At 39.2% G+C, this 23,701-nt stretch overlaps 1 long non-coding RNA gene across 1 annotated transcript in view; it reads right to left on the bottom strand.

Moving 5' to 3' along the window:
- The window catches only part of LOC141581412 (uncharacterized), a 61,768-nt gene extending 38,274 nt beyond the window's left edge, over positions 1-23,494 (bottom strand). The window contains exon 1 of the long non-coding RNA XR_012513996.1: positions 23,407-23,494. This is a non-coding gene — a long non-coding RNA (uncharacterized LOC141581412). The remainder of the gene's footprint in view (positions 1-23,406) is intronic.
- Positions 23,495-23,701: the final 207 nt, after the last annotated feature.

Consider the following 23,701-nt stretch of genomic DNA (forward strand, 5'->3'; position numbering starts at 1 on the left):
CATGGAAGTCTCCTGGGGAGAAAGCCTTGAGTCCTAAAGAGTGAGAATTGGCCAGAAAAATTAAGGAGGGGCAGAGAATTACAGAGAGAAGTAACAGATGAACAAAAGCAAAGAAGCGTAATATAGTCTGGAGTCTGGTCAAATTGCAATCAGTTGGAAGTACTAGAGAATAAAATACAAAGTAGAGAGAGGGGGATAAAGCTGAATAGATAATAAACAGGGTCAACTTACAAAGGGTCTGATGCAGGCTAAATTCCAGGTGCTGCTATAAAAATACAGGTAAGAAAACTCAAAATATTTTACGATTTTTGTGGAATATTTTACGACCTTTAGTGGACGTTTCATGAAGCACTGCTGTATTTGGAGGAAGCGCTGGCAGCAAGCCAAACATAATAAAATGTATAGACATCGAACATTAACACATTTATTCAACAAGAATATATTGAGCACCTACTATGTGCTAGGCACTCTCTTAGTCATCAAATATTCTGGCACTAAATAAAACACAAGGCCAGGCATAGGGGCTCACACCTATAATCGCAGCACTTTGGGAGGCCGAGGTGGGTAGATCACAAGGTCAAGAGTTTGAGACCAGCCTGGCCAACATGGTGAAACCCCTTCTCTACTAAAAACACAAAACTTAGCTGGGTGTGGTGGCACGTGCCTGTAGTCCCAGCTACTCGGGAGGCTGAGGCAGGAGAATTGCTTGAACCCAGGAGGCGGAGGTTATGGTAAGCCGAGATTGAGCCCCTGCACTCCAGCCTGGTAACAGAGCAAGACTCCATCTCAAAAAAAACAAAACAAAACAAACACAAAGCACACTGCTTTCTTTGAAGTAATAATAAAGAAAATAAATGAATTATGTATTATCTCAGCAGATATTGCATGGTACGTGGAAAGACATATCAGGGAAGGGGTGGAAAGTATCATGAGAGGGATTACAATACCAATAGGCTATTAAGATAGCTCCTACTCAGGTCACGTTTGAGCAGACACGGAGGAGAGGAGGGAGCTGGCCAAGCTGATATCTGCGGAAAGGCATTCCGCATTCCAGGAAGGGGGACCAGCCAGTTCAAAGTCCTGGTGGGTGAGGGAGTTGTGGAGTGGTAAGGAGCCCAGTGTGGCAGGAACAGAATGATCAAAGGAAAAGGTAGTAGTAAATTAGGTCAGATGAACAGTAAGAGACGAGGGCTTTTTTTTTTTTTTTTTTTTTTTTTTGAGATGGAGTCTTGCTCTGTCGCCCATGCTAAAGTGCAGTGGCACGATCTTGGTTCACTGCAACCTCCGCCTCCCAGGTTCAAGAGACTCTCCTGCCTCAGCTTCCTGAGTAGTTCGGATTACAGTTACCTGTCACCATGCCTGGCTTAGTTTTGTATTTTCAGTAGAGACAGGGTTTCACCATGTTAGTCAGACTGGTCTCGAACTCCTGACCTCATGATCTGCCCGCCTCAGCCTCCCAAAGTGCTGGGATTACAGGCGTGAGCCACTGCACCCGGCTGAGACAAGGGCTTTTTAGGTCATCTAGAATTTAGATTTTTCCTGAGAGAGCAGAGGAGCCACGAGAAAACTTTGAGATGAGGATGAGATGATCTGACTTAGGTTTTAACTGGATAGTTCAGAGCAAGACTCGCGGCAGGGAACCAGGGAGGGTACTGTGACAATAATCCTGAAAAGAGGTACAGTGGTTTGGACCAGGGAGTTAATGGTGGAAGCAGAGAGAAGTGATGAAACTCTGAACATGGGAAAGGGTGGGCAGGAGAGAGCAGTGCCCAGGATGGTCCAGGATTTTGGCCTGAACAACTGGGGTAAAAGAAAAAACAACAAATCAGCAGCAGTTTCAGGGAAACTCGGTGTCCTGGTTGGAGCTTTGTTTTGCCTTAGAAATACCTGAGTACTTAACCAGTGATGGGATTGCTGGGTTGAATGGTAGTTGTTTTCAGGCCTTTGAGAAATTACGCTGCTTTCCTTAGCAAACTAAGGCGGGAACAGAAAACCAAATACCACGTGTTCTCACTTGTAAGTGGGAGCTAGACGATGAGAATTCATGAACACACAGAGGGAAACAAGAGACACTGAGGCCTACCTGAGGGTGGAGGGTGGGAGGAGGGAGAGGATCAGGAAAAATTACTAATGGGTACTGGGTTTAATACCTGGGTGATGAAAGTATCTGTACAACAAAGCCCTGTGACATGAGTGTCCCTATGTAACAAACCTGCACATGGGCCCCTAAAAAACATATACTTTTAAGAATATGTATGAAAGAATTATACTTTTGAGTTTTAATACCACATTTTCTATAAGATTTTGCAATTTAGACTTCACTATATTTATATATAAACAATTAAGAGTTAAGTTGACCTTGATATTACATATTACAGATACTTTATTAACATCTATTAATTTTTAATTATTTGATTTTTTTTTCACATTTCAGAAAAAGGTACCCTATTTTTTCAGATTTCAGGCAGGCCATTGAAAAGCTCCTAGTTCTAATTACTGTTCCTGTAATGCTTGTTTATGAAGAAAGCAGTCCAGCCTGTACTCTTAGAGTTTCTAGTCTAAGGTAGAGAAAAATAATAAAAAGCAAGAGCATGCATTTTTAACTAATATAGTGTGGGTTTTAAAGCTCAGGTAAATTATTTTGCTTAGTTCTCACAACAATCCTCCGATGTAGGCTCTATCATTTTCCCCATTTTAATAAGGAGGAAACTGGAGTACAGAGAGCTTGGTAGACTTGCCCAGTGTTACCAAACTCTATGTTGGCTAAGCTGGGATTTCAATCAAGATACCTTTTTCTCATAGGACGTTGAAAAACACAGGAAAGGCTTACATTGTCTGTGTCCACCATGTGAGTCAAATGTGTGGTGACAAAGAAGGGTAGGTGTTTGGCATCTGTGATTTCTGTGCATCCTCTGTCTTACCTCTTTATTTCTTCCCTCTGTATCCTGAATTGCCACTACCCTGAGCAGGCAATAAGAATAAAATTCCATGACATTGGTCTTGGGGGGATGGACAAACACTTTGGACTCTCTTGATAGTCTGGTTATTAAATACTGCTCAGTGTAAGTTAAACAATAAATGAGACTTGATGATGTTTTTATTTTAATTCATCTTATAATGATCTGTGCTCAACATGTAAAATGAATAGATGTAGCCTCTTTGGAATATTCCTGAATAAACATGGGGCACCAAGTCAAAGAGCAAGAGGTAAAAATGCCTCATGTGGGTCAAGGGTCTGTGATTGGTAACCTTGTGGGCTCTGAAGGGCTCTGGTCACACAGGGAGTGAATAGACTCTCAATTCAGTGTCAGATGTGAGTTCACAAGCAATGTTTTGGGACTTCATCATGTCTTTTCCCTTATGACTCTGGGAGTCATAAGTACTAAGTTCTAATCCTAATTCTGTTGTTATCTACCTGGGTGACACTAATGAGATATGTAACTTCTCTGAGGCTCAACATCTACAAATAAAGAAGGCTAGAATACTAAAATCTCTTCCATTTCATCCAATCATGGATTGTGTAGGCTCATACTCTATAAATTGTTTATTCTCTTTTAGGGAAATTCATTATTTTGTTCTTATGGTGTTGCTGGACCTGTTGCTTTTCATTGCTATAACTACTTCTCTTTGTTGAAGACCTTTGCCAGACCAAATATGATGGGTGTGTAAGGCTCTGGCATTTCGCCCAGGTCTAGCACATAGAATTCCACTAATGGGTCTGCTGGGTATCTGAGACCACAGAGCCATTTGTCATAACATGACAATTGCAGTTGGGCAGGGATAGAAATTAGCTTTAATGATTTTGGACCAGAGTTTGTCTAGAGAGAGAGAGCAGAGTACCAAGCCAAAAGCATCATCTTCAGAGTCAAGCAGGCATGAGTTCAAATCCCAATTCAGTCACTTGCTGGATATGTACCCACAGCCAAGCCTCAGTTTAAATGTCACTTTCTCAAACAGGCCTCCTAGGGTCTCCCAAGTTGGCTGAGTCCAGAATACTGGTTTATCCTTATGGTAAAATTTATTCTATCATTACGTATTAGTATTTAATAAATGTTTTGGGAATGTGGAACAAATATTTGTTAAATAAAAGGTTACTTAATCTTCCTCTATCTCTGTCCTCACTTCTGTGAAGTGGGCAAAGGGTAAGACACAGTTCCTGTGCAAAAAGAATCAGGTCAAAGTGCCCTTTAAATAGCATAACACTGTCACAATCCTAGATAGCATGATTACTATCTGAAATAAACTAGTATAAGAAGCAAATCTCAGACTCAGGTGGGGCTTTTTCTAGTTTAGAACCTGGAGTTAGAAGAAGAAAGAAGGGACTAAATTGTGCTGCGTTTCTAGATGGTCCAGGCACTGTGTGTAATAGAATGGCAGACATTGACTATTTGTCTACAAGTGTGAAAGTGTGAATTTCCAGAAGGGAGACACAGGGTCTTGGTAAAAGCAAGGTTCGCTCTAACTTTTCTCTCACTTTGGCAAACTGTTTTGCCTTTTTCTCTTACGTTGGAACTTTTGAGGCCGTTGCTGCTAGAAGGGAAAAGCTAGTGATACTTATCTACGTTCAGAATGTGGAAACGCCCTCTTCTGCTCCCCAGGATGGCCCCGTTGTTATGTAGGTGCTGCCTATAAAAAGACGACACCTCCAGAAAGTGGAAAAGATGAATGTGCAGATCGCTACACACAGATACTCATCTAGGTGAGGTGGCGAACACCACGGATTTGGCTCCACCAATAAGATAGTACCCCATTTGGGATGATACACCTTCCTTAGAAGTGACAGTGGCAGAACATAGGAAAAGGGACTCACTAAAAGTGTGTGGGTTCTGGAGATGGCATCTAGAGTAAGAGTCAAATGATCTCAATTGTCACCCAAGGCCTCTGGCTTGCTAACGTCACTGTCTGCCTCAGTTTTCTTACCTGCAAAATGGGTCACTGAACATCACATGTCCCTTTATTAATTTATTCATTCACTGAAGAAGCCAGCTGTCAATAAGCAACTGCTGTCTATGTCAAGAACGATGCCAGATACTAAAACAGAATACAAAAATGTGATGACTACAAATTCCTACCATCAAGGAGTCGTAGTCTAATGAAGGAGAAAAACATGAGAGTGAATAATGAAGTTAGAAAAAAAGTTCAATAACTCTTACGGAGGTTTATATAAAGTGTATTATGACTACAGAAGAAAGGAAAAACCACTCTCTGTTCACGAAAGTAGTTTTCATTGAGGTAGAGATACTTGAGTGAGTCTTAAAATATACGTTGGAATTTGTGGCATAAACTAGGAAGAGAAATGTGTACAAGATAGGAGAATGTCCTCAGACACCAAGTCATGCAATAGCATACTTCCTAGCCCAGAATAGCCACATTAGATAATTTGTTTTATGAATGGATAAATGTATGAATGAATAAATAAGCATTTGAATAAGCATAATGGGCCAGGCATGGTGGCTCACACCTATAATTCCAGCACTTTGGGAGGCCAAGTCAGGTGGATCACTTGAGGTCAGGAGTTTGAGACGAGCCTGGCCAACGTGGTGAAACCCTGTCTCTACTAACAATACAAAAATTAATCAGGTGTGGTGGTGGGTTCCTGTAATCCCAGCTAGTCAGGAGGCTGAGGCATGAGAATCACTTGAGCCTGCGAGGCGAACATTGCAGTGAGTTGAGATCGCACCACTACCCTCCAGCCTGGGTGACATCATACATACATACATACATACATACATACATACATACATACATATATTTGTAAGCATAAGGAATTCATTGTTTCTAGAATGTGTAAGATGTAAAGAAGATACCAGTAAATTTATAAACCGTGGAAAATCTGAAAGAAACTTACACATCCAAAAAAGCAGTTTTGTTGTATTTGTGTTATTCTAGGATAATTTTTTTAAGTGATTGATACAAGCTCTTGTTTAAATCTCAACGTGCTTCTTAAACCTTTGAATATCCCCCAGTTTGAATCATGAACATCGAGTAACAGGTTATACTATTTAATTCATTTATTAGTCATACATTTATCATTTACATATTAGATATATATTTATCAATAACCAGCTATTCAATAATTTTTTAAGTACTTGTTGTGCCCCAGGTGTTAGGCTATGACCTGGGCATAGAGCATTGAACAAAACAAGGGTGATTTCTACAGTTATGGAACTCACTGCTTATTCTATTGGTCATTCCTTTTTTTTTTTTTTTTTTTTTTTTTAATTTTTACTTTTTGAGACGAATCTCACTCTGTCACCCAGGCTGGAGTGCAATGGCACGATCTCAGCTCACTGCAACCTCTACCTCTCGGATTCAAAGATTCTTCTGCTTCAGACTCCCAAGTAACTGGGATCACAGGCACTGCCATCATGCACAGCTAATTTTTGCATTTTTGTAGAGACGGGATTTTACCATGTTGGCCAGACTGGTTGCAAACTTCTGACCTCAAGTGATCCACCCACCTCGGCCTCCCAAAGTGCTGGGATTACGTGCATAAGCCATTGCGCCTGGCCTTCCTTTTTTTTTTTTTTTTTTTTTTCATTGCTAATAGCACTCCAGTTTGGTTTGGGGTAACAATATAAATACCTCTAGTGGACTCACTGTGGCTATTCTAAGTTGACCATGGTAAATCCACATCTCTATGCCAGACACTCATGTTTTCTGCCCTTCACATAGCTAAGGGTGGCCGTGTGGCAAAATTCCTACCATTGAAACATAGAGAAGTTCTTCAAGAGAACCTCTAGAAATGATTTTGCATTTAGAGAACAAAGGCAAATATAAAAAGACAAAGCTGCCATTTCACTTTCTTTTTTATTTGAATATTTTGGTAGGAAGTTACAATGTTTAGAAATACAGTAGCCATAGCAGTCTTAAGACATTCAAAGCCAACAGCTTGAGGATGGTAGAGAGGGCAGATAGAAATTGTGTGTCTTTAATGACATTTTGTGCCCTAATCCTAACATCAAATAACTCCAGACCTCCAGTGATATAAAAACTCCAGACCTCCAATGATATCAAAAAATTAAATAGCTTTTCCTTCAAATCTACGAATGAAGGTTTTCTATGAGTTTCTACTGAAAATCAGAAGATAAGCTCAGCGAAGATAGAGTTGCATCTATTTTGTCAATTTATTTCCCAGTGCCTACTAAAGTGCTTAGCACATAACAGCCATTTAATAAACAGCTGTCTAATGAGTGAACAACAACAAAAAGAAAGGTGTTCCTGAAAATTGCTTGGGCAGTAGAGGGTTGTAGGAAAAGTGATTCTGAGATAGCCTATCAACAGGTCACTCCTTCGCAGGCTGCATCATGGAGTCAAGTAGGGCACTAGGGAACAAAACCCACAAGAATCATTAACTCAGTTCTGGGTAACAGAGGTTTGTTAATACAACCACAAAATCCGCCTCACCAAAGTTGCTCCAGAGACAGCGTTCTTTCTCCTAGAGCCTCATATAGGACTTGAGATATTGGATTTAGTCCCTTCAGTTTCTATATTTCATACCATATTTTTCTCACATTCAAACTATACCTATCTTATTTTTCCTCCCCATCACTACTTGCAGCCAATATTACAGAAGTCCTAGCTAGTGAAATTAGGCAAGCAAAATAAAAGGCACAGATATTAAAAATGAAAAAGTAAAACTATCTTATTCAGAAAGGATATGATTTTGTATGAAGAAAATCCCAAAGAATCTACAAATTATCAGACTTGTCAGGGAATCTGGCAAGATCACTGGATATAGTTTATACATAGAAGTTATTAATAACTGTATTTCTATGCACTGACAACAAAAAATTGAAGACAACTTTTAAAACAGCAATGTTTATAATGACACCAGAAAATGTCACATTAGAAGTTCATGTAAATTATAGTTTCCAAGACCTCCATACTGGAAATTAGAAGCCTTTATTTTATTTTATTTTATTTTATTTTATTTTTAGATGGAGTCTCACTCTATCTCCTAGGCTGGAGTGCAGTGACATGACCTTGGCTCACTGCAACCTCTGCCTCCCAGGTTCAAGTGATTCTCCTGCCTCAGCCTCCTGCATAGCTGGGACTACAGGAAAGTGCCACCACACCTGGCTAATTTTTTGTATTTTTTTTTAGTAGAGACAGGGTTTTACCATGTTGGTCAGGCTGGTCATGAACTCCCGACCTGGTGATCTGCCCGCCTTGTCCTCCCAAAGTACTGGGATTACAGGTGTAAGCCACGTGCCTGACCAGAAGCCATTGTTAAAAGAAATTTAAAATTTAAGTAAATGGAGAGACTTATCATGGTAATGGTTGGACTCAGTATTGCTAAGATGCAATTTACTCCAAAATTGTCTGTGGATTCAATACAATTTCAATTAAACTTTCCGAAACTTTCCTTTTTTGTTGTTGTTGGAATAGACAACCTGATTCTGAAGTTGATATACAAATGCAAAGGACCTAAAAGAGCTAAAGAAAATTTGCAGAAGAAAGAAACTGGAAGAATTACACTGTCAGATTTTGAGACCTACTACACAGCTACAATTATTAACACAGTACATATTGGTACACGGATAGGCCAAAGGCACTAAAGAAACAGAAGACGGAGTCCAGAAACTGAACTACACATACATGATCATCTGAGTTATGCCAAATTACCAAGGCAATTGAGTGGGAAGAGAATGTTCGTAAATGGCAATGTTGGGTATCTGTACGGTAAAAAATAAATCTTGGCTATATGTCATATAATGTGCACAAATTAATTACAAACATAGTGTACACCCAATGTGAAAGGTAAAACAAATAACATATATAAAAAATGATAGTATCTTACCCTGGGATAGCAGATATTTCTTAAATAAGTCACAAGAAGTGAAAAGGCAAACCACAGCCTGCAATAATAATTTTATTATGATATATGTATATGTTTATATCTGACAAAGAACTCATACCCAGAATACATTAAGAGCTCTTACAAATTAATAACAAAAGGACATTAACCACTTTATGGCGCGCACACACACACACACACACACACACACACACACAAACTTCGATCACGCACTTCACACAGATCACTCATCAAGAAAATGCAAATTGAACTACAGTGAGTTACCATTATATACTCACCAGAATGGCTAAAATTTTTAAAAGTCTAATACAATCAAATACTTGTGAATATTAGGAGTAATTGGAGCTGTTATACATTGTTAGTTATTTATTGTGAGTGAATTGCTTCAATCTCTTTCAAAAACAGTTGTTTGTATCAATTAAAACTGAACATATGTCTATATTGTATGACCAGTAATACCATTACTAAATATATGAGAAACAAAATATACTAAAAATATATGTAAAACTCTTTATAACCAAACTATTAACCACATTGATTCATAACAAGAAAATGAAAACAATTCAAATGTTTATTAACATGAAGAAGGATAAAATGTAGTTCGTTTATACAATGGAACACTGCTACTTAATGATAAGAACAAACTGCTGATATCCACAACAACAAGTATGTTAGTTGAAAGAAGTCAGACACAAACGAGTGTCTACACTATAATTACATTGCTATTAAGTTCAAGGACAGGTAAATCTGATAGCAGTAAGGATAGTGGTCACATCAGGAGGTATTGGTGGGAAGAGACACAGGAAACCTTTTAAGGTGATTAAAATGTTCTCTGTCTTGACTTAGGTAGTGGTTATGTAAGTCTATTCAGGTATATACATACATAAAAAAATCACTTAAGATTTGATACTTTACTACATGTATTTTATACCTCAATTTAAAAAATTGAAAAAATATTTCTTAAACAATTATTACAGTCACATTTCCTTGGGCTCTGTCTCTTCTCTCTTTCCTCTCTCTTCTCTTTCCCATCTCTTGGTGTTTCTCTCTTTTGGCGGATAAGTCAAACCTCAGAGAAACAAAGGAAATCCATGTGGGCAAATTTGAATTCAGGTTGTCTCTATTAACCACCAAAATGGAGACGGTAAAGTCAAGCTGGGACTTGAATGGCATGCTTAGGCTATCTGCAACAAAGTCTTGATGGGCGATTGTCTGGAATCTTACTTAGCTTTGTGTCACATCCTTTCCTGGTTTCTGGCTTGATTATTAAGAGGGAGATGCAGCAGCAGAGGAGAACAGATTTCCAGTTGCAGTTATCTTGACTCATCAACTTCACTAGATTCTGGAAATTAAGGCTTCAGTTTTATTCTGCTAACAATTAGCAGAGTGGACTCCAGGCTGATGGCATAGCCCTCTGGGTCTCTGAACCTTCATTGAAATGCAAAGGGGTGGACTGGGTGTTGTTCTAATGGAAATATAAACAGCTTTCATTCATGCAACTAATATTTCCCGAGTGCCTGCCATAAACCATGTGTGTTACATAAGGGACTGGAATGCAGGGCTTCATTTTTACATTATTCAATATTAATTATAATTTTACTTTGAGTCAAAGAAAAAAAAAATACTACTTATTTGATCCAGGGATGACCTGTAAACCCTAGTACTGGTGGTGTGGGGATGGTAAGCAGGGCATAATGGCAATGGCAAAAGTAACCAGAAACACCCTGCTTCCCTCAGAAGAAGAAAAAAACCGAGACCTATTTCCATGACAGGGTCCTTATGTGTCCATTCCAGTGTCTGAATGGTTTGGGTCTTTTCATTTCCCTCCTGCCACAAAGAGAAAAAGCCAATTCCATAGGTGTGTGTGCATGTGTGCATGCATATGTGTGTGTAAGGAAGGGTATTTACATGTATAGTGAATGTATATAGCTATGTTTTTAATTCTGTGTGCATGTATGTTTGTGTATGCATGTGTTTCTTAGTGTTTGTGCATAAGGATGTGGACATGTGTCGTCTGTTTGTATTATGTATGTATGTGGGTGGTGGAGGGTGTGCATAAAGGCTGTTCTAGATTTTACCTTACTCTAAAAGCTGACTAATAATATGAAAAATGTGAGTCAGAAAGGTGAAGGGTTAACTATTTAATGAATATGAAGTTCATTCAGAAAATTGTGGTTTGTAACTGGTGAGAGGAAGTTTTGAGCAGTTTCTTGTAAAGTTACAATAGCCAGATCTGCAAAGGAAACCCCTCCCAGCCTGGAATTCCAGAGTGTTTCCTAGAGCTTGAAAGGTAGCCAAAAAGAGCAGCCATTTCAAACGGAAGGGGATGGGGGAAAACTGGAGTGAAGGGCATAAATCCATCTGTCTTTCGCATCCACTACCCATCCGCCTCTTTTATAAATAGTTTTAAGAGGAACTGATAGACCTATACTTAATATCTTCTCCCCTACCTGCTCACTTTTGTCTTCCTCATGCCTTTTCTTCTAGTGTGACCCAGTGCTTAGTGCAGGAGAAGCAAGTAACCTTGAATTCAAGCTTTTCCTTTCTCACTAAATGAATTCAATTTCCTCATCTGTCAAATGAGTATACCAATTCATACCACAAAGGCAATTGCTGTGAGAATCAGATAAACATAACCTCACAGCATGTCTATTAGAACTGCACTTGACACGTGGTAAACACTCCAAAATATTTGCTAAATATATGAATGGATTAAAAGATGGCATGTTTTGTGCTGAACTGTTCAATGATAGTATAAAACCATTTGGTCATAATGTGGAAAGAGAGGTAGGGAGGAATTCCTTTAATTTATATTTTGTGCAGATTCCAAGGGACTGTGGTGGAGAGAAGGATGCAGTAGTCTGGGTGAGAGCTGGAGGCTGGAGTCAGCAGGAAGGACTGAGGTTGTTGGGACTTGGGGAGCGAGAGCTTATTTCTGCCCCCCTCCTAGGCTAAGTTCCTCACACAGCCTGTCTTGAGATCTACCTCAAACACCAATTCCTCAATTGACCAACAGGGGGTGCCCCTCCTATAAACTTGGCACTGATGTGATCTGCCCAGCACAGTGGGGAAAACACATCAGATTCCTACCCCAGGACCTGGTAGCCAGGGGACCCCCAACTGTTAAATAGGCATGGTGATGCCTGCTCTCCAAGCCTGTTGGGAAAGAGAGAGGGGAGTAGGAAGGAGAGAGAGACACTGAGCAAGCATGCCAAGACTAAGTATGAATATAATTATATTTATATTAAAAGAAATCAATATCAGATTATTACAATTTGGTTGAATTACGATACACAGCAGAATATGAAAGTAATATCCAATATCACAAAGTGTTCTAGGGAGATTTCCTACAGAAAGAATCATGGGTGGATAGCGCGTAGGCATTAGCTACCATGTGAGTGCACAGAATACTCAGCCTTCTTCCAGATGATGAGCTAAAGTTAAAAAAATCAAGTCACGTACACACCTTCTTTCTCATCCTAGGTCCTATTCTGCTTGAATTCAAACTGCCATCCACACCTTGCCTGTAATACTTGCAATCATTAAGATACAGCTTTCTTCTTGCTTAGGGGCTGGTCCATAATTCCCTTAAGTGGCCTCATTTCAATTAGGGCTCACATCCCTTCAACAGTCATTTTGTGTCAGGCTTGGTTAGCAACTCAAGGCTCAAGCATAAATGGAACATAATTCTTTTCCTTTTGAAACTCACCAATACAGTGATTGTAACAATTAGCTGCGTTGTTTTTTCCCTCAATTCTAAGCACTATGTAAAGGCTTTAAAGCAGTGGTCCCAAACCTTTTTGGCACCAGGGACCAGTTTTGTGGAAGACAATTTTTCCATGGACTGGGATGGTTTGGGAATGATTTAAGCACAGTACATTTACCATGCACTTTATTTCTATTATTATTACATTGTAATATATAATGAAATAATTATACAACTCCTCATAATGTGGAATCAGTGGGAGCCTTGAGCCTGTTTTCCTGCAACTAGACACTCCCATCTAGGGATGACGGGAGACAATGACAGATCATCAGGCATTAGATTCTCATAAGGAGCCCACAACCTAGGTCCCTTGCATGTGCAGTTCAAAATAGGCTTTATGCTCCTATGAAAATCTAATGCCACTGCTGATCTGACAGGAGACAGAGCTCAGGCAGTAATGTGAGTGATGGGGAGCAGCTGTGAATACAGATGAAGCTTCACTCACTCACCCACTGCTCATCTCCTGCTGTGTGGCCCAGTTTCTAACAGGGCACAAACAGCTACCTGTCTGTGTCCCCAGAATTAGGGACACCTGCCTTAAAGGTCTTTATCTCATTTAGTTTTCATCAAAATTCTGTGTGGTAGATACTCTCATTAGACCCATTTTATGGTAAGGAACTGAGAGCAAAATTGGTTCTATTACTTGCCTAAAATAAGTCCAGTCTTTGATGGGAGAGCCAGGATTCAATTTCAAGTAGTCTGACTCCACAATCTCAGAGCACTTCTGTGGTAGCAGTTCTCAACCATCTGTGTTTGATGGAGCATGCAGTTAAAGAAGAGAGGAGAAGGCATTCTAGGCAGAAGGTATTCTAACAGTGCTTATACAGAATCTCAGAATTGTAACAGTTCCTGTTACATCCTGGCAGTGTGACGCCAACGTTATTGTCAGGCACCCTCCTGCCCCCCAGTGCAATTGGGACATTGGCAGAAGTAAGGATGAAAAGAGTTAGCACTTGCCGGTTGGGACTTGCATAGTCATCTTCTCAACTGCCAAAGAGGACCCCAGTCTCTGTGTGCGCTTTGTTTTTTGTTTGTTTGTGGCCCAGCCTGGAGTGCAGCGGCGTGATCGCTGCTCACTGTAACCTCCACCTCCGAGGCTCAAGGGATTCACCTGCCTCAGCCTCCTAAGTAGCTTGGATTACAGGTGCCCGCCACCACACCGACTAATTTTTGTATTGTTAGTAGAGGCAGGATTTCACCATGTTGGCCAGGCTGGTCTGTTGTGTGCTTTGGATTTGAGACAATGTGATGTTTTGAGTTGAAAATGGGAATAAATCGGGCGATTCTCTGGTTAACACGTTTAGTCAAATCAGATCTGTGCAACCATAATCATAAGGCAAGTTTTCCTGTGCGGCTTGGGAACGTCCTTAAGCAAATAGTTCTGATGTCCATCCAGTGTTTTTTCAGAAACAGCGGTCACAGTTGACAATAGCTGCAATGCCCCAGATGGAGCTGCAGGTAACAACATACAAGTCTCAAGGCAGTAAGAGGGTGGGAGGGAAGACGGATGACCTTCCTCAACCATCTTCATTTGACTGGAATATTGTGTGACTTGTGAAACAGAATTAAAAATACGGTCTTCTTATGGTCTTCTCCCAGTTTTCAGGGGATTTTAGGAGAAAACTCTGAGACATACAGAGCTCTGGACAAGAAAATCACCTATCAAAACATATTTATGTAAGAAAAGGAAAATTTAAACAGTCAAATAGAGGAGTTATTTCAGATAGCATTCTTTTTCCTTCTCTCTAAGAAGGTTATTTAGAATCAGCTTTCTTATTCACCACATCCTGTACTTAGAAAGGAATAACCTGCACATGACACTTTTAAAAAATCATCTTTGCATGCAAGGGATCCTTTCTGAACCTAACTGGGAAATTATGACAATGAAGAGATATGTGGGCGTCCTTACCTTTTATGTCTCAAAATGTCCAGCTCTCAGGGTGAAATATTTTCCCCTATGAAATCCCCATTGAAAACAGAAACCAGAACTATGATCTAAAAGAAAAATATCCATTTGAATATTTTTTCTTGTGAACGGACAGTTTAGCTATTTTAGTACTTTTTCTTGGTGACTGAAGCATAGCAAATAGGGTTGTGTTTCTTTCCCACAGATACCAAATTTCTTCTAACAGCACATAGAATGGTGCACATCACAGACCATTTACCACACAAAAAAACAAAGCCATGGAGGAAATAAGGGTTGGGGGAGAGAGAGGAAATGGTAGGTGCTGTCTCACATGGGAATAGAGTTCTCACCGATCACCAGCTAGCGTGATGTGCTGTGTGAGTTTCCTAAAGGAGAGAGGGGCTTTCCTTTTGTTCCTATTGGCTGTGTCCCTGCATTTCATTAATTCTGAACGGCCAGTGAGCAAGATCCTCACTGCTGAAATCTGATTAGATGATATTGATGAATCATGGAATTCTAGAGTTAGGAGCTGGAAAAAAGGTCAAGAGGATATCTGAGTCAGCTTCTGCCTAGTAGCAGGTGATGAGTTCTGATGTCAATTTGGAAACCTGGCAACTAAGGCCCAGAGATGTTCATCTTCTTCTGGTCCAAAGATCAGCTCCAGGGACCAGGCTGAGGTCTCTGACAATAGAGGATAATTCTCTTTCTATTATCACACATGCCTCCCCAGCTAATCAGCATGGACATAAAATCTGCATTGTAGCCAAGCCTATAGCTATGGAAAACACAGGGTTCCCTCTTTCCACACCCAGTTTTGAACCTACTATAAACGTGTGGCAGATCATCACCCCTGGGGCTTAGCTTTGGGACTTCCTAAATCTCAGAGAAACATAAGCACAACGGCCCCACTTTGCATACCTGAACTCGAAACTGAACAAAATCATACTGGGCATTTTGTTTTCGTTTGTAGCCAGATATTTTTAAATAGCCTTTTCTTATGCAGTATAAAAATAATACACACCCATTAAGAAAATAAAAGATAAATGTGACAATGCTTTTTTAAAAATATCATTCTGCAATTACGAAAATTACCATTAGTATTTTGGTACATAGCACAGGACAGCAAACTTTTTCTCTAAAGAGCTAGATGGCAGATATTTTGCACTTTGAGGACCTAGGGCATCTATTGCACGTGCTCAATTCTGCTGCTGTAATGCAAAACAACCCTAAACAATACATAAAGAATGAGTGTGGCCATGTTCCAGTTTTTTACAAAAACAGGTGGCAGGATGGGTTTGGCCTGTGGGCCATAGTTTGCCACCACCTGGCATATAGAATTGAGAATATTTTTCCTAGGTGTATCACATCAGATATGCAACTGTGTATATGTTCTTTTCACTTCCCCCATAGCATAAAAAATTTCTTGGATTATTGAATAATCTTTATATAGTATTTTGCTCAAAATGGTTTTTATTATCTCATTTTATGAATGAAGCAATATTTGCAGGACCATTGACATTTAGATATTTTCCAGTTTTCTTACTATTTTGCATATTGTGATAAACATGGGTATAGCTTAGATTTTTGTCTTCATTTCAGGTGATTTTTATAGAGCATATTTTTGGAAGTTGAATTTTAAAAAATACTCTTAGAAAGTACTCTTAGAAGTCTCAAAAGCTACTCCCAGAGCTGTGGATGAAGTTGCTCATTTATCCCTAACCAGACCAACACAGAATATTAGACTTTACAAAGCATTGCTCATTTGATAAGCATGAGGATGTCTCAGGCAAGTGAGGAACTGAGCAAACACGATGCTCAGGTCACTAAGTCTCCTCATCCTTTACTCAGCAGGCCAGATGACCCACCCCACTCCAGCCACCAACCCCAACCATGGCCTCAGACAGAGGGCAGAGAATGGAACCTATTATCTTTCTGAGCGTTCCTTCCCTCTTCCTGTCCACCTCACATCTGGATGGAATACAAATCCCCTGACTTCCTGTTTCTCTCCCTACAATAGGTCCCAAATGTCAATTTCAAATTAACCCTTTTTTTGCTTTTGCTTCTCTCACTTCAACCCCAAACTCTTTTTTTTGAGACAGGGTCTCACTCTGTTGCCCAGGCTGGAGTGCGGTGGTGTCATCACAGCTCACTGTAACCTTGATCTCTCAGGCTCAAGCAGTCCTCCTGCCTTAGCCTCCCAAGTATCTGGGACTAAAGGCTTACATCACCAAGCCCTGCTAATTTTTTATATTTTTTGTAGAGATGGGGTCTCACCATGTTACCCAGGCTTGTCTGGAACTCCTGGACTCAAGCAATCCTCCCTCTTCAGCCTCCCAAAGTGCTGGGATTACAGGTGTGAGCCACCACACCCAGCACAAACCCTTTAGTGACATTGTTGTATTTTCTCAAAATGAGTTTTAGTGATCTTTGTCTATTTAAGAGTCTCCATTTGGTCATTCTTTGTCAATTGCTGTCACTAAGGCAGGCAGTTCACAAAAATATATGAAGAGGTCCTATAAGCAATAGGGAGTAGTGAAGTGTGTGGTATACAGAGTCAAATGCAAACATTTTCAACAATGTTCGGGGGAAAAAAAAAAAAAAAGATAAGTCTATTGATTAGATCAGGCCTCTAAGTTCTTTCATTTGCATTCTTGGCTCTAGATAATTAGTTTCTCTTACCTTTTGTCTTTCACTAGCCAAGCACACAAAACCTTCACAACCTGCCCTACCCAACCTTACACTACTTCCTCCTCCATACCCCAGACCCCCCTGACTGCATGGGTAACCCATAAGCAACTAAAACTGCACTGTTCTAACACACATTTCAGCCTGTCTTGTCTTTTGCTCATGATGATCCTTTTCCCCTCAAATACTCATTCCTCTTCTATAGTTTTTATCCATAAAGGCTCAAAATCACTGCTCTGATAGTACCTCTCTTCCAAACGTCCACCCACTGGGGCATATCAGTCTTCTAACAAGTAATTATTGGGCATCTAGTATATGCCAATACCTGTGCTGGGTAATGGGAATACAGCTGGAGTAAGACATATTATACCATTCTCATGCAACTTATAAATAGCTTCTGCAGATTGACCTTTCTATTGCTTGGAAGCCAGGGGCTCCCCACTGCCGGACTGGGAGCCCCCTGAGGACAAGGTTGGTGTTCCATTCATCACTAAGGCCTCTGCCAGGCACAGGGTAGGTGCTATGAGGATGTTTATGGAATGACTAAAAGCTGTGTTGCCAACAGGAAGCAGAAACATCCTTGAGGACAAGATGGTGTCTGATTCACTCCTGTATCCCCTACAAGTCGCTAGCACAGAACCCGTGCCAAGTCAATGAGTATGTGAGGAAATGAGTGACCAGCTTTCGTTTACCTCTTGACTCCTTTCCCCACAATATCGCCAAAGAAAACCAAATCCAGCAAAAAAGCAGCCAGCAGATGGTGGGGAAACTGGTTTCTAAACCGGAATATCACTATAAATGAGAAATACTCTTATTTTCATAAAAATAGGAGTTTTGCAGGTTATCAAGATTGGTGTGTTTTAGCTATAATTAATCATCATCATCACTGCTGATGGCTGGTTCACATATTCACCACTTGTTGGCTGAGGAAGCTTGAGTGAGGAGTGAGCTCCTCGGAATCTCAGTTTTCTTTTGCAAAGATAGAGACATGAAAGCATATCTATCTAGAGTGTTGAAGAACAATTTAATTAAATACTAGGGGTATGTCTTAGTACTAGGTATCTTCAGTACTAGGTAGGTACCTAGTACTAAAACATATCCCTATAGGTACTAGTACTAGGTACCTAGTACTAAAATATACCCCTAGTAGCCCTAGTATGTTTTACTAGGGGTATGTTTTACTCCTAGTAGAGAGTAGGTATTTAAGAAGTTGTAGATTTTCTTCCTCTTCATTATTATTCCAATAATCTAGTGTGACAGCAAAAATCAAAATTCTTCTTTAATAAAAGTGTCTCCTATTTTTTCTCCAATCAAAACCACAGATTCTTATTTTAGGAGAGTCATGTCTATTGGTTGACCCCCAGAGAATTCTGAATTATCTTACTGTGCAGTATGATGTCATGATAAGGAACTACAGGACAGTGGTTATGAGTGTTAACGAGCCAGTGTTAAGTATGCCTGGATTGAATTCATTCATGTATTCAACACATATTTATAGAGGGCTGATCATGTGCTAGACACTGTCCCAGGTGTGGGGTGCAGCAGAAATCAAATCTTAGCCGTCATGAAGTTGGCATTCTGCTGACAGAAGACATTCAAGCAATAAATGTATACAATTTATACTGAATTTATATTATATGAAGTAAGAATGAGGATGATGGGGGGAAATGGAAAAGGGAAAGAGGCAAGGGTATGCTGTGGGGGGAGATCGAAGTTCTGCTTTGAAATTCCTAAGATGCGTGGCCATAGGCAGGATGCCCTCCACGACGCCACGATTTGTAAAACGCAGTGCAAAATGAAAATGTAGCACCCACTGTTCAGAATTGTGAGTTGATGACTGCAGAAAATTGAACCAAACACAAGTCCTTCTAAGTAAATGCAAGACCCGTGCAGCCGCACAGAGAAGACAGCTGTGAAGCGGATCCTGAACTTGAGCGAGTTGTTTGCTTTTCCTCAGCCTCAGTTTTTAATTGGGAAAGGACTTGAAAATACCGAAACATTTGATAAGAGAAAATGAATCTGAAGCTTTTTCCTCTAGGTACAGTGTTAGATAATACAAAGGGCATTTTTACCTCCAACACATCTTTCAGGAAGAGTTTTTTTTTTTATCTTGGTTTCATGGAGCCCTGCTGTAGATAGGTTTGCCCAAGTTCTAACAAGATTCTGGAATCTCATATGTGGGTATGTTCATGTTGGGGGTGGGGGGGATGTGTGTATGTGTGTGTATATGTGGGGTGTGTGGGTGTCTGTGCTTTCTCCTCTGGAAAGCACCACAGTCTCTGTCACATTTTTAAAAAGGTGCCCAACCCTTTAAACAGTTAGGAACCATTTACTTTAAATGAAATCAGAAATATCACTATAGAAAAGCAATAATATTAATTTCTACTGTATGTATCTCTTACTGTTTATTCCATGTTCACAATTCATCTCATTTTCATTCCAGACAACCAACCGGGCTAGTTAGAGCCGAGATTTGATCCCAGTTTTTCTCACTGACTCTAAAACCCAACCAAGCTCCTAAACCTCTTCACCATTGGAGGGCATTGCTGTTTACCCTTTCAGTTTCAGCTGTACTATCAAAAGCAGCAAATCAAGGGCAGGGACCACAGCTTGACCTTAAACTATTCAACTGCACTTAATTACCCATTGTGGTGGAGGCACATAAATACAGGATGTCCCCTCACTCTGCCATTCTGCTTTGCATCGTTATCAAAAAGACAAAGGTAATTCATGTCTAATTACTCACTCACCGCAAGGTCAGATATTTATTTTTATCATACTAGTGATTTTTAGGATTAGTGGTATCAGTATTTATTCATGGCTAACCTAAATCAAACATCCTGTTGATATCTATAAAGAGCCATATAGTTACTGTCGCAGGTATGCTGAGTCACAAAACAAATACGAAGTTTATGAGTTGACAGGGAAAAGGCTGCAGGGAAGTAGAGATAAGTGTGCCTGGGTAATCACAAGTGTCTTGAGAAATATACACACTGTTTATTTATATTGTTCATTTATCAGGTTCAGTAGGGGCTTGGGAAACTAAAAATAACCAGGAAGAATTTTTAAAAGTATTAATTTCTAAATTTGCTGCTGGTGGTGACTTTTGGGTTCAATTTATTCAATATTTTAGAAATGATTCTCTGTTTCTAATAGAATAGAGTTTTGACTGGCTTGAGAAAGATAAAAGGAGAAGTAGAAGAGAAGGGAAAATAAATGAGGCTCATGTGACTGGGATTAATTTACTTAGAGATCTGGAGTAGCAACAACTAGTGTCTTTCCAACCCCCCACCCTCCACCACAGTCAATTAATGAGATCCATTTAAAGTGGCAGCATTGAAAGGGAAAACCCAAACACTTGGATATAGCAGTGTGCAGTTGACCCATTCCTTTTGCCATTCAGATTCACTCAGTCAAATATATTTTATTGACTTTGGCTACTGTCATTATAACTGTGTTAGCTAATTGTCTGAAGTTTTCATTCATTCTCTGCCTTTGCAGATGTCACTGTTATCCAATCTGAATTTCCTTGCTCTGTCTAGCTCTCTCTCTGTATTAACAGAATATACACGGGTGGGTACACATTTTCTTTTCTTAATCCAGTCCATTGTTCCTCTTAATGTCCTTGGACACATCAGCAGTCTGAAAATCAGACTTCTGATAGAGTCTTACCAGAAGTAACTAGCTGTGAAACTTGGGCAAGTATTTTACCCCTCACTTCCCCATCTATGAAAAGAAGATGTGAAAACAAATGAAGTTGCAGGTTCTCTCCTACTTATTCACTCTATATTTCTATAAATTTCTATCTAGTTTCCATGGAGTACAAGGTCATTAATAATGTGTCCCATGACTCTCCTTAGATTAATCAGACAAGCCAAAATTGGGGGAGATGTGTACAAAGTCTTACAGTCTAGTTGAAAATAAGAGTATGAAATGAATATGACTTGATGTGATACAGTCTTCAGAAAACTAAATTTGGTGTCTAAAAGATATTAGGTTTTAGGAACATAAAATTTCCATTTTGGTAGATAAAAAATGTTGAATAAAGGCCATTTCATAAGGGTCATAGTCTGTAGAGTGAGATAGAAGCAGAAAAACCTGACTTTGTTCTGTTCTGCTCTACTTAGTTCATACTTTAAGAAATAATTCATTTCTTCATACCAAACAAAAAAAGAGGGTAGTGGACAAAAAGAGACACAGATATTCAGTAGATAACAACCAAGCTGGGAGGGGACTTTAAGGCATATCTGGTTAATGGGGGAAAACATAAAGAGGCTCATTAACTTGCAGGTGTTAGCAGTCTTTTACTCTTTAAAAGATAGGTATAAAAGACAAAATATTTCTCTCTATATAGATATGTACATATATTTAATGCAATATATGACTAAGTAGTTCATACAAGTGACAGTAGTAGTAATAGTGGCTAAGAAGTTCAAAAAAGATTCAGATCCATGTAAGGAGGAGTTCTTTAAATGGAGCTGTCCAAAGTTTGCTTGTGCTATGTCAGCTGGTTGCAGTGTGCCATTGCCAGGGTTGTTGAAGTTCAAGTTAACAGACAACTCGAGCAGCACAAGGTGGTAGGTCTAGGACACTGGTTGTCTACTGGGGGTGAGTTTGTCTCCCAGGGGACATTTGATAATGTCTGCAAATATGTTTGATTGTCACAATTTTGTGGGTAGGTGGGAGGGTGCTTTTGGCATCTAATGATTACAAGTCTGATATGTTTCTAAATATCCAACAACAGACAGAACAGCGCCCTCACTGCAAGGAGTTACCCAACCCAAAACATGCCAAGGTTGAGAAATCCTATTCTAAACAGTTTGATACAGATGTTTAATTCCTAACATCCCTGTAGCTGGGGAGAAAAAATGGAAATTGATCTAACAGAACAATGGTTATGTAGGCAATTGTTTATAGTGGCATTTAAAAAAGAATGTTAATGACATGCAGACATGTAAAATTTAAAACATATAACATGAAACATAAAAAGAATACATCTCTATATCATAAACATATCAAAATATTGAGCAGTTGTTTCTGATCACTGAGATTATTCATGCTTTTGTTTTGCTTTATTCTCTGTTTTCCAAGTAGCTATAATGTACTGTCCTGCTTTTAAATTCAGAAAAAGAAAAAAAGAATCTAAGTTGAATTTTTAAAACCTGATATGTCCCTGAGGACTGAATGGCACATGGTAATAAGAATAACCATAATAGTAACTTCAATTTAGCTGGTAGCATATGGAGAGACAGGCCCACTCATTCACTCCCCGTCAGAATGTAAATTGTTATAACCCCTTCAGAAGACAACTTGGCAATATGACTGCAGAACCTCAAAAATATTCATAGCCTATGACCCAGTCATTCCAATTTTGGGAAGCTAGCCTAAGGAAACAATCAAAAAAATAGGCACAAAGATATTCATTTAAGCATGATTTATAATAGCAAAAAATTGGATGTATAATAGCTACAAATTGAAAACAGCCTTAATTACTAGAAATATGTGAATGTTTAACTAAATTGTAATAAATCTATATGATGTAACACATAGCCATTGAAAACAATATTTACAATTACCTATGAAGTGGGAGGAAACTTTAGATGCACAATTAACTTTAAAAAATAAGGGTCCAACTATATTAAAAGGGTAACCCCAAAATGTAAGAAAGAAACATGATGTTTGAAAATATGTGAGTTAAAGTTTTAACAGAAAGTAAAGATTTTTAGGATATGAGATATGAGTGTTTTTTTTTTTTACTTTTTTTCCTTCTGTATATTTTATAATCTTTTCTAGTTGTATAAAATAAAAAACATAATTTTTTTCTTTTTTTAAAAATTTATTTGTTGTACTTTAGGTTATGGGGCACAAACATAAATTTTATAACCAGACAAAAACTTTAATATTTGTCAAATGCCAAATCTAAGTCCAAAGCCATTGTCCATTTTAAGAAAATCATCTGAGTGAACATCACAACTACTTTTCAAGAGAGCATCAGGCCCATTTCACAGATAAAAAAATCTGGCCTGATATTCCTAATTTTCTATGTTTATCTTAGATACTGTTTTCTCCAGGAGGCTCTCCTTGACCTTCCAATTCTGGTTAAATTTCTCTTTCTCTCAGTTTCCATTATTTTACTGATTTTTTAATGTATATGTAGGTTGTCTCTAGCAAGTGTATTACACGAAATACCCATGAATTGAATGAATGAATAAAGAATGAAAAACTTACCCAACCTGGTGAGTGGCAGGGCCGGCCAGGTCAATGCAACTTCAAAGTTGATGTTGTCACTGAATGTTCCAGATGGATTGCAGAGAAGACCAAAGTGCATGTCTCGGCACCTTTCCCAACGTACAGGACTTATTGTTGGGACAGAGTAGTGCCTGGCCTAGAAGTTAAACATTCATCCAGCTAGCTATTAAGGCTTGAATGCCTTCAAAGAACAGCATGGATTTTTCTCTGTGAATCGTGAGCGTTTTCGCAATGCTTAACACGGCAGCTGGTAATGATTATTGCTCCTGTTTCC

The sequence above is a fragment of the Saimiri boliviensis genome, chromosome 15, assembly GCF_048565385.1.
Source record: "Saimiri boliviensis isolate mSaiBol1 chromosome 15, mSaiBol1.pri, whole genome shotgun sequence".
Lineage (NCBI taxonomy): Eukaryota > Metazoa > Chordata > Mammalia > Primates > Cebidae > Saimiri > Saimiri boliviensis.